The sequence below is a fragment of the Prionailurus bengalensis genome, chromosome B3 (assembly GCF_016509475.1).
Source record: "Prionailurus bengalensis isolate Pbe53 chromosome B3, Fcat_Pben_1.1_paternal_pri, whole genome shotgun sequence".
Lineage (NCBI taxonomy): Eukaryota > Metazoa > Chordata > Mammalia > Carnivora > Felidae > Prionailurus > Prionailurus bengalensis.
In genome coordinates this window covers 289,974-298,937 of record NC_057355.1, presented here as the reverse complement: position 1 = coordinate 298,937, position 8,964 = coordinate 289,974, and the positions used below count along the sequence as shown (strand labels likewise).

The 8,964-nt window shown below is 43.3% G+C and overlaps 1 pseudogene; it reads right to left on the bottom strand.

The window, feature by feature from the left end:
- Window positions 1-4,786: 4,786 nt before the first annotated feature.
- On the bottom strand, window positions 4,787-8,659 carry LOC122467766 (annotated as a pseudogene).
- Between the last annotated feature and the right edge of the window lie 305 nt (window positions 8,660-8,964).

Sequence of the window (8,964 nt, the reverse complement as noted above, 5' to 3'; positions counted from 1 at the left end):
TAGGTCTAAAATGGGTCTTTTGTAAACAGCATATAGATGGGTCTTTTTTCCTTATCCATTCTGTTACCCTATGTCTTTTGATTGGAGCATTGAGTCCATTGACGTTTAAAGTGAGTACTGAAAGATATGAATTTATTGGCGTTATGATGGTTGTAGAGTTGGAGTTTCTGGTGGTGTTCTCTGGTCCATTCTAATCTGTTGTTGCTTTTGGGGTGTGTGTGTGTGTGTGTGTGTGTATACACACACACATATATATGTATATGTGTATGTATATATATATATATACACACACATACATACATATATATATACATACATATATATATATGTATGTATATATATATATTCATCTTTTCTCCCCTCAGAGAGTCCCCCTTAATATATTTCTTGAAGGGCTGCTTTAGTGGTCACAAACTCCTTTAATTTTTGTTTGTGTGGGAAACTTTTTATCTCTCCTTCTATTTTGAATGACAGCCTTGCTGGATAAAGAATTCTTGGCTGCATATTTTTCTGATTCAGCACACTGAATATATCCTGCCACTCCTTTCTGGACTGCCAGGTTTCTGTAGATAGGTCTGCTGCAAACATGATCTGTCTTCCCTTGTAGGTTAGGGACTTTTTTTCCCTTGCTGCTTTCATGATTCTCTTCTTGCCTGTGTATTTTGTGAATTTGACTATGATATGCCTTGTTGATGGCTGGTTTTTGTTGAATCTAATGGGAGTCCTCTGTGCTTCCTGGATTTTGATGTCTGTGTCCTTCCACAGGTTAGGAAAGTTTTCTGCTATGATTTGCTCACATAACCCTTCTATCCCTATTTCTCTCTCTTCCTCCTCTGGGACCCCTATGATTCTGATGTTGTTCTTTTTTAATGAGTCACTGATTTCTCTAATTCTTAAATCGTGCTCTTTTGCCTTAATCTCCCTCTTTTTCTTTGCTTCATTAGTCTCTATAAGTTTGTCCTCTATATAGTTGATTCTCTGTTCTGCCTTGTCCATCCTTGCCACCGCTTCATCCATCCGTGATTGCAGCTTATTTGTAGCATTTTAAATTTCATTCTGGCTATTTTTTACTTCTTTTATCTCTGCAGAAAGGGATTCAAATCTATTTTTGACTCCAGCTAGTATTCTTATTATTGTGATTCTAAATTCTGGTTCAGACGTCTTGCTTGTGTCTGTGTTGGTTAAGTCCCTGGCTGTCGTTTCTTTGTGCTCTTTCTTTTGGTGTGAATTCTTTCGTTTTGTCATTTTGAAGGGAGAAAAGGAATTAATGAGGTAGAAAAATTGAAATTAAAAACATTAAAATTAAAAAAATATTAAAATGAAAAATTAAAAACACACCCACACAAAAATTGAATAGATGATGCTAGATCCTAGGTGTGTTTTGGTCTGAGTGGAGGAAGTGGTTTGACAGATTAGAGAAACAAACAAAAAAAAAGGGGGGGAGGGAGAGAAAAAAAGGAAATTGTTTGAGAATTTTAAAAAATGAATACACTAAAGTAGACTAAAATACACAAAAGTAGAGAATATAGAAAAAAATTATAGAAAAATATTTTTAATAAAAATTAAAAAGAAATATGAATTTTTTCATTTTCTGTATTTAAGAAAAAAGAAAAGAAACGAAAAGAAAAGAAGATAAAAAGAGAAAAAAGGAAAAGACAAAAAAACCCAAATCGTTTGAAAATTTGAAAAAGTGAATACACTGTAGTAGACTGAAATAAAATGATGGGAGTAAGATAGAATTTGAAAAAATTTACATAAAAGCAAAAAATATAGTAATGAAAATTAAAAATATTTTTAAAAGAAATTGAAAGTAAAAATGAAGTTTTTCTCTTTCTGCATTCAAGAAAAAGAAAAGAGATGAAAAAGAGAAAAAAAGAAAAAGAAAAAAAAAAGGAAATTGTTTGAAAATTTGAAAAGGTGAGTACACTGAAATAGACTAAAATAAAATGATGGAAGTAAAGTAGAATTTGAAAAAATTTACACAAAAAAATATAGTAATAAAAATATAGTAATAATATAGTAAAAATATAGTAATAAAAATTAAAGACAGATGTTTTTAATAAAAATTGAAAATAAAAATGAGTTTTTTCTCTTTCTGTATTCAAGAAAAAGAAAAGAATTGTAAAAGAGAAAAAGGAAAAAGAAAAAAAATTGAATAGATGAACCAGCTAACAGATTGGAGTAGGACTGAAATTGCTTTGTTTTCCCCTAGAGGCCAGTCCACGTAGCTCTTTACAGTCCACGTAGCTCTTTATAGCCCATAGCTTAAGCCGGCGGTGAGGTTTGTGTTCTTGAAGAGCAAAGTTGGCCCAGTTGGGCAGGGCTCGGTGTAACAGCTCCACTCTCCCCTAGATGGCGCTGCTAGCCTACTGGGGTGGATTGTTGCAGTGCTCGTTGGTGCGCATGTGCATGTGCAGGAGCGGTGAAAAATGGCGCCGTCCAGCCACCCAGTCTCTTCTCCTGGATCAGCAAATCGCGCTCCGGTCCTCCGTCTTCAGCTCTCATCCCCTCCCCGCTTTTCGACTCTCCGTGACCAGGCCCCAGGCAGTACCTCTCTCCCGAGTTTTGTCTCAGATGCGGCTGTTTTCCCCGGCTCCTTTCTTCTGAAGGACTGAGGCTTTGACCCGCCCTGCCCCTCTGCGGGAGGGTCTCACGAGCAATGGTGAATGAGCAACGGCCGAATGTTGGCTGCACCCAGGAACACCCGCTGGACCCTGCTGCTGCCGGTGCCCTGAGACTGCAGCCAGGTGCCAGCCTGCCCCCCAAAAAATCCCAAGGCTGTGTAGCCTCAGTGTTTCAGGGACCGTGGAAAATCGGAACACACATCTGGCACCAGGCTTCACCCTCAACAACCTTGCCCCAGCACCAGCGAATGTGGCTGCCTTCCGGAGTCTGCTGGGACCAGGTGGCTTCAACAGTCTCTACCAAATGTCCTTCCAGCAGTGGAACTGCTTTTCCCGGTGTGGCCCGAGAACCTCCTGGACCCCACTCTGTTCCTGGGGATTCACCTTTCCCACCAGAGCACCGCCAGGTATCGAGCTGCAGAGTTGCAGCCTTTGTGCTCCCCTTGTTTACAGTCTTAATGGAATTTAAACCCTCTCCTTTCTCGTCTCTCCCTTTTTAGTTTAGTCCCTGAAGCTGTTTCCAGTTTTCCACTTTCTCTCCAGCTGCTTTTGGGGAGGGGTGCTTTTCCCGTATGCTCCCCCCCTCCCCAGTCTCTGTCCTCTCTCCTCCTGCAAAAGGGGTTCCCTACCTTTCAGGGCTTCTTGCTCCCCAAGTTCAGCTCTTCATGTCGTGTACCTGCTGAATTCTGTGGTTCAGGTTGTGCAGATTGTTGTGTTAATCTTCCAGTCGGTTTTCTAGGTGTGTAGGATGGTTTAGTGTTGGTCTGTTTAGTATTTCATGGACGTGAGACACACAAAAAGCTTCCATGCCGTTCCGCCATCTTGGCTCCTCCTTCATTCCTTTTTTTTTTTTTTCAAACAAGAAAATAACAACAACAACAAAAGCAAGAGAACCAAAGCGTGCACACAGGGGGAAGCGACAGCCCTGGGTGGCCACCACCCCCCTGGCTAGTTCTGGGTCGTGATGGCTCACACCTCCCCGTGCACCGCGTCCGCGCCTCCAAGCCAGCACCTGGCACCTGTGGGACGACGTGGCACCTGCCCCAGAGGGGACCACTAGGCCTCCCTCACCTACTGCACTGGGCTCCTCAGGCACTCCACCGGCAGCCCTAACCAGAGGGGTTCACTGGGAACAGGAAACACCATGACTGCTCGATCTGGAGCCCTCCAGAGAGCCAGGGGTATGCATGGGAACAATTTTTCAAAGTGCTTTTTGAATGGGATGGTTTATAACAACGCTAAGCTGTAGACGAGACATGCCAATCAGCACCAAAAATCAGTTTTTTTAAAAAATAAAGGATGCCAAGATCACATCACCCTCTTCAACACATTAAGAGAAAAGATTCCATTCCAGATCCCACCCTTGGTCTCCATCTGCCTCCATTTATAGGCGTTTTGGTTATGGCCCAAAGCGAAATTGCCCCTTTTGATAAAAATATGGTGGTGTCTGCCATGAACCATGTTTGGAAGAAGAAGCATGATGTCAAAAAAACACGTGAAACCCAGGACCCAATCGCCTGTGTCCAGCCGACAAAATAAAACCTCTCTTTTAGGTAGCAGCTACCATAGACAGCAAGAGTTCGCAACTAGAGATTCAGCTACGCTCCTGACTTAGTAACAAACAGGTAGTCGAGAGCAAAGGTGCTTCCACATCCAAAATGGTTCAACCGCGTTGACAGATTATTTCGTCCTCCCTCCCCTTTCACGTCCCTTATTTCTAATTCTTTCTTGAGTTCATTGTTTCGCAATCTAACGATGCCATAAATGGCATATGCAGTTCCTTGAAATTATCCTAAAAGGGGTGTGGACATGCTAGTCATAACATGAAAAAAAAAGCCTCCTCTAATTTGTTCCCATATTTGCAGCGTACATTTTCTTTAGTCTGCAGGGTCTCCTGTAAGCATTTTACTATTTTAACATACTCAAACAATAACTGTTTGCATAGAGAAGGGATTCCCTTCTGTTGCACTTCAAATAGCCACCAAATGCTTTTAGTTATTCCATTTATATGGGACGTTTTTCTCTCTCTTCTAAAAGATCTTTCAATATGATCTAGGTGGGGGCAGAATTTTTTTTTAAGTTTCATCCTAAAACACAAAGAACAAAACACAACCAGAGAAAAGGAGACAGCAGGTGTGAACATATCCCTCCCATGCGGCCAGACTATATCCTCACAGGTCAATATCCCGCACATCTGTAGGGGTGCTGGCCTGGTCCAGTTCATCCTCTGGCTTGGACCCATCCCCCTGGTCCTGACAGAAATACTGCAGGCCGTTGAGCAGCACCACCTCAATCTGCTCCTGGCAGGCTTTGAGGCAGTCCACATCTGTGTTGGTGATCTTGACCAGCAGATCTACCAGGGCATTACTGGTGAGTGAGCTCACGTCCTCATCCTGGTGGAGCCCATAGATGGCGACTCCAACACTTCCATTTGCAATCATCGATGGCAGGTACATGGCGAGCTTAAAGTTGGTAGCACACAGAGCAATGAAAGTCTGTGCATGCTTGCGGATCAAAGACAACTTCTTGCTGGGCTGGGGCAGCTTGCGAAGGATGTGCTAGATGAGGTCGTGAGGAGTGACAGCCGCCAGGTTCCACTTCAACTTCCCCAACACCACCAGCTCCCCCTCCAGCAGCTCCTGAGGTTTGATGGAGTTGTTGGTGTAAATGCACAACTTCTCTGCTGTTAGAGGGGTGGTCTCTGAGCTTGGAGGCCAGGAACATGCAGATAGCACCCAGGAGTTGGGACCCCAGCCAAGAAGCGGTCCAGGTAATTCATGGCCAAAGGTAAGACCTCTTCTTCACACTTCTGTTCCTCACAGACCTCCAGCATCCAGGTGGCACCATCCTGCACATGTAGGGCTGGATGTCCTTCTGCACACATTTGAAGTAGGAGCACTAGGAAGATAGTGCTCCTCGATGGTGAGCAAGTTCTGTAAAACGCTGTCACCATAGAGCAGGTTGGCGTCGGCATGGCCCTGAAGACAGGGTCCACCTTGCAGCACAGCAGGTTTGTGGTCAGCTGGGTGCCCGCTCACTCCCTTGCTTTCTCTGGATTGGAAAAATTGGGGGGAGTTTTGAGGGGGGAGGGGAGAGCGTTCCCCTTACCTCTTTCCTTTGGCTACATAAGGGGTTTTCAGGAGAAAAGTTATGGGACAGAGAGAAAGAGGCTGGGGGAGAAGAGAAGAAAGGGATGAGCAGTGGGAGAGCCTCGGGGGCTGCTAACTCTGCCTGCCCTCCCCTTCAGACTTTACAGTCTTTGTTTTAAAATCTAGTTTGTTTGATATAAATATGGCTATTCCAGCTTTCTTTTGATGTCCATTAGCATGACAGATGATTTTCCATTCCCTCACATTCAATCTGCAGGTGTCTTTAGGTATAAAATGCATCTTGTAGGAAGTATATGGGTGGATCTAGGGTTTTTTTTTTTTTAAATCCATTCTGATATCCTATGTCTTTTGATTGGAGCATTTAGTCCACTTACATTCAGGGTGATTATTGAAAGGTAGGAATTTAGTGCCATTGTATGACCTGAAGATTTGGTGTTTCTGGTGATGTCCTCTGGTCCTTTGTAGTCTTGTTGCTTTGGTCTTCCTTTTTTTTTTTTTCCCCTCAGATCAGAGAGTCCCCTTTAAAATTTCTTGCAGGGCTGGTTGAGTGGTCACGAACTCCTTTAGATTTTGTTTGGGAAACTCTTTTTCTGTCCTTCTATTCTGAACAACAGCCTTGCTGGATAAAGGATTCTTGGCTGCATATTTTCCCTATTCAACAGATTGAATATTTCCTGCCACTTCCTTCTGGCCTGCCAAGTTTCAGTGGACAGGTCTGCTGCAAACCTTATGTGTCTACCCTTATAGGGACCTTTGTCCCTAGCTGCTTTCAGAGTTCTGTCTCTTTTTAAAAATTTTTTTATTTAAAAATTTTTAATGTTTATTTATTTTTGAGAGAGAGAGAGAGAGAGACGCAAAGGGAGATGGAGACACAGAATGTGAAGCAGGCTCCAGGCTCTGAGCTGTCAGCACAGAGCCTGACACAGGGCTCAAACTTATGAACTGTGAGATCATGACCTGAACCGAAGTTGGATGCTTAACTGATTGAGCCACCCAGGCACCCTTCAGAGTTCTGTCTTTATCTTTGTATTTTGCAAGTTTCTGTATGATATGTCATGATGTGGACCTGTTCTTGTTGATTTTGAGGGGAGTTCTCTGTGCCTCTTGGACTTGAATACCTGTTTCCTTCCCCAGATCAGGGACGTTCTCAGCTATAATTTGTTCAAATAAATCTTCTGCTCTTATTCCCTCTCTTCTTCTGAGACTCCTATGGTATGGATAGTGTTTCATTTCATGGAATCACTAAGTTCTCTAAATTTCCCCTCATGATCTACTAACTACCTTGCCCTCTTTTTTTTTCAGCTTCATTATTTTCCATAATTTTATCTTCTATATCACCTACTCTCTCCTGTGCTTCTTCAGTCCTCACTGTGATTGTATCCAGTTGGTTTCGCATCTCAGTTATAACAATTTTTATTTCAGCCTGACTAGTTTTTAGGTCTTTGATCTCTGCAGGAAAGGTTTCCCTGGTGTCTTCTATGCTTTTTGTTGAAGCACAGCTAGTAGTCTTATGACTGTTGTTCTAAAGTCTTGTTCAGATATATAGCTTATATCTGTTTTGAGCAAATCTCAGGCTGTGATTTCTTCTTGACCTTTCTTTTGGGGAGAATTCCTCTGTCTTGTCATTTTGGCTAACTTTCTGCCTTTTGCATGTTTTAAAAGCATGTTATGTTTCCTGCCCCCAGGAGTACTGCTATATTAAAAAGGTGTCATACACTGTCCAGGGTCTGGCATTTCAGGAAGTGTTTCTGATGTATGCTGTGTGCACTCTGCTGTTGCATTCTGGCTGTCCTTCCCCACTGGTCAATTCTCTGCAGACTCCTCCTTGCTTGCCGTGGGGAGTGTTTGGACCTTTAAACTAGGTGTGCTTTGATTTGTTTGTTGAAGTAAGCCTGGAAAAAACAGTGGTGGGGGCGGGGGGAAGGCTGATCCCCAAAAAAGTGGAAAGAAAAGGGAACAACAACAACAAAACCCAAACAGAGAATCAAAAAACTGTAAGACTGATTCAAAAGAGAAAAGAAAGGAAAAAAAAAAGAAAAAAGAAAAAGAAATGACTTTTTAAAAAGGCCTAATCCAAAAAAAAAAAAGAGAGAGGAAAGGAAAAAAAAAAAAAAGACAAGACACTGAGCCAGATTCCAAAAGAAAAAAAGAAGAAGAAAACGAAAAAAACCGTAAGACTGGTCCTATTTCCAGCAGAACTGCAGGTGACACTTTGAAGCCCTGGATTTTCAGTGCATTTGGTGCATGGGGAGGTGCTGGCCGTGCTGTTCTGGAGACCCAGAGCCAGTCTTGCCCCAGTAAATAAGCAGTTGCCAGGGATGGGGGATTGGGTTTGGTGTGAGTGGGTCCCGCCTTCACTGGGGGCTGCCGTGTTGCTCTCTGAAGTCCCACTGTGTTGGTGTTGGGGGGAATATGGCACCTCCCCAGTCTCTTGTCCCTGGGCAGGGGATCTGACAACTTCACTGTTCAGGCAGCCCTCACAGAACAGCGAGGGCGGTCAGCTCGTCCCGCACCACAACTCTTCCGTGTTTTTTCTTTGATGTGTGAGGGAGATTCTAAACTTGATATCTTTAAGGACCTGGCTCAGTGCAGATCTGCTCCTCTTCTCCAGAGTAGAGCCTCTTGACGCTGTGTCTGAAGTCCTTTGTCCTGAAATACAGTCTCATTCCTGCACAGTGCACAGAATCTGTGGTGTAGCACCTCTAAAAGCAGCAAAGGTTATATTCCCTCTGGGGGTACCTCTGTCCCCTGCTGATGAAAGGCATTTGGCTGGTGCCTGCAGGGTCTTTTGTGCTTGGGGAGGCAATATACCCTCTTCGAAAACTGTCCAGGAAGGGGACTGTTCTCTCCCAGTGCACACCAGAGATCCCTACACCATGTTGTACAGTCAGAGGCCAGCTTCTTCCTCCCCAGGAGCCACGCCATGGCTCTGCTCCAGAGAAAGTTGCGCACTTCCAAAACCTGAGAGTTCGAGCTCCAAACACTGTTTGCAAAAAAACCCCCTGCGACATTCAGTGTCTCTTGCTCCCCAGTCCATGGTCCAGAGAGATTTTCCTCCTGTGCAAACTCGATGCTGTGTTTCTCAACCCCTCTCTTTCTCTCACTGTCAGTCTGAAATGAGTTGTTTTGTAGGCAGCATATAGATGAATCTTATATTTTAAAACTCTTCTTGTTTATCAAATTTGTGAGCATAAAATTATTTAAAGTATTCCTTTATTATCTGTTTAATG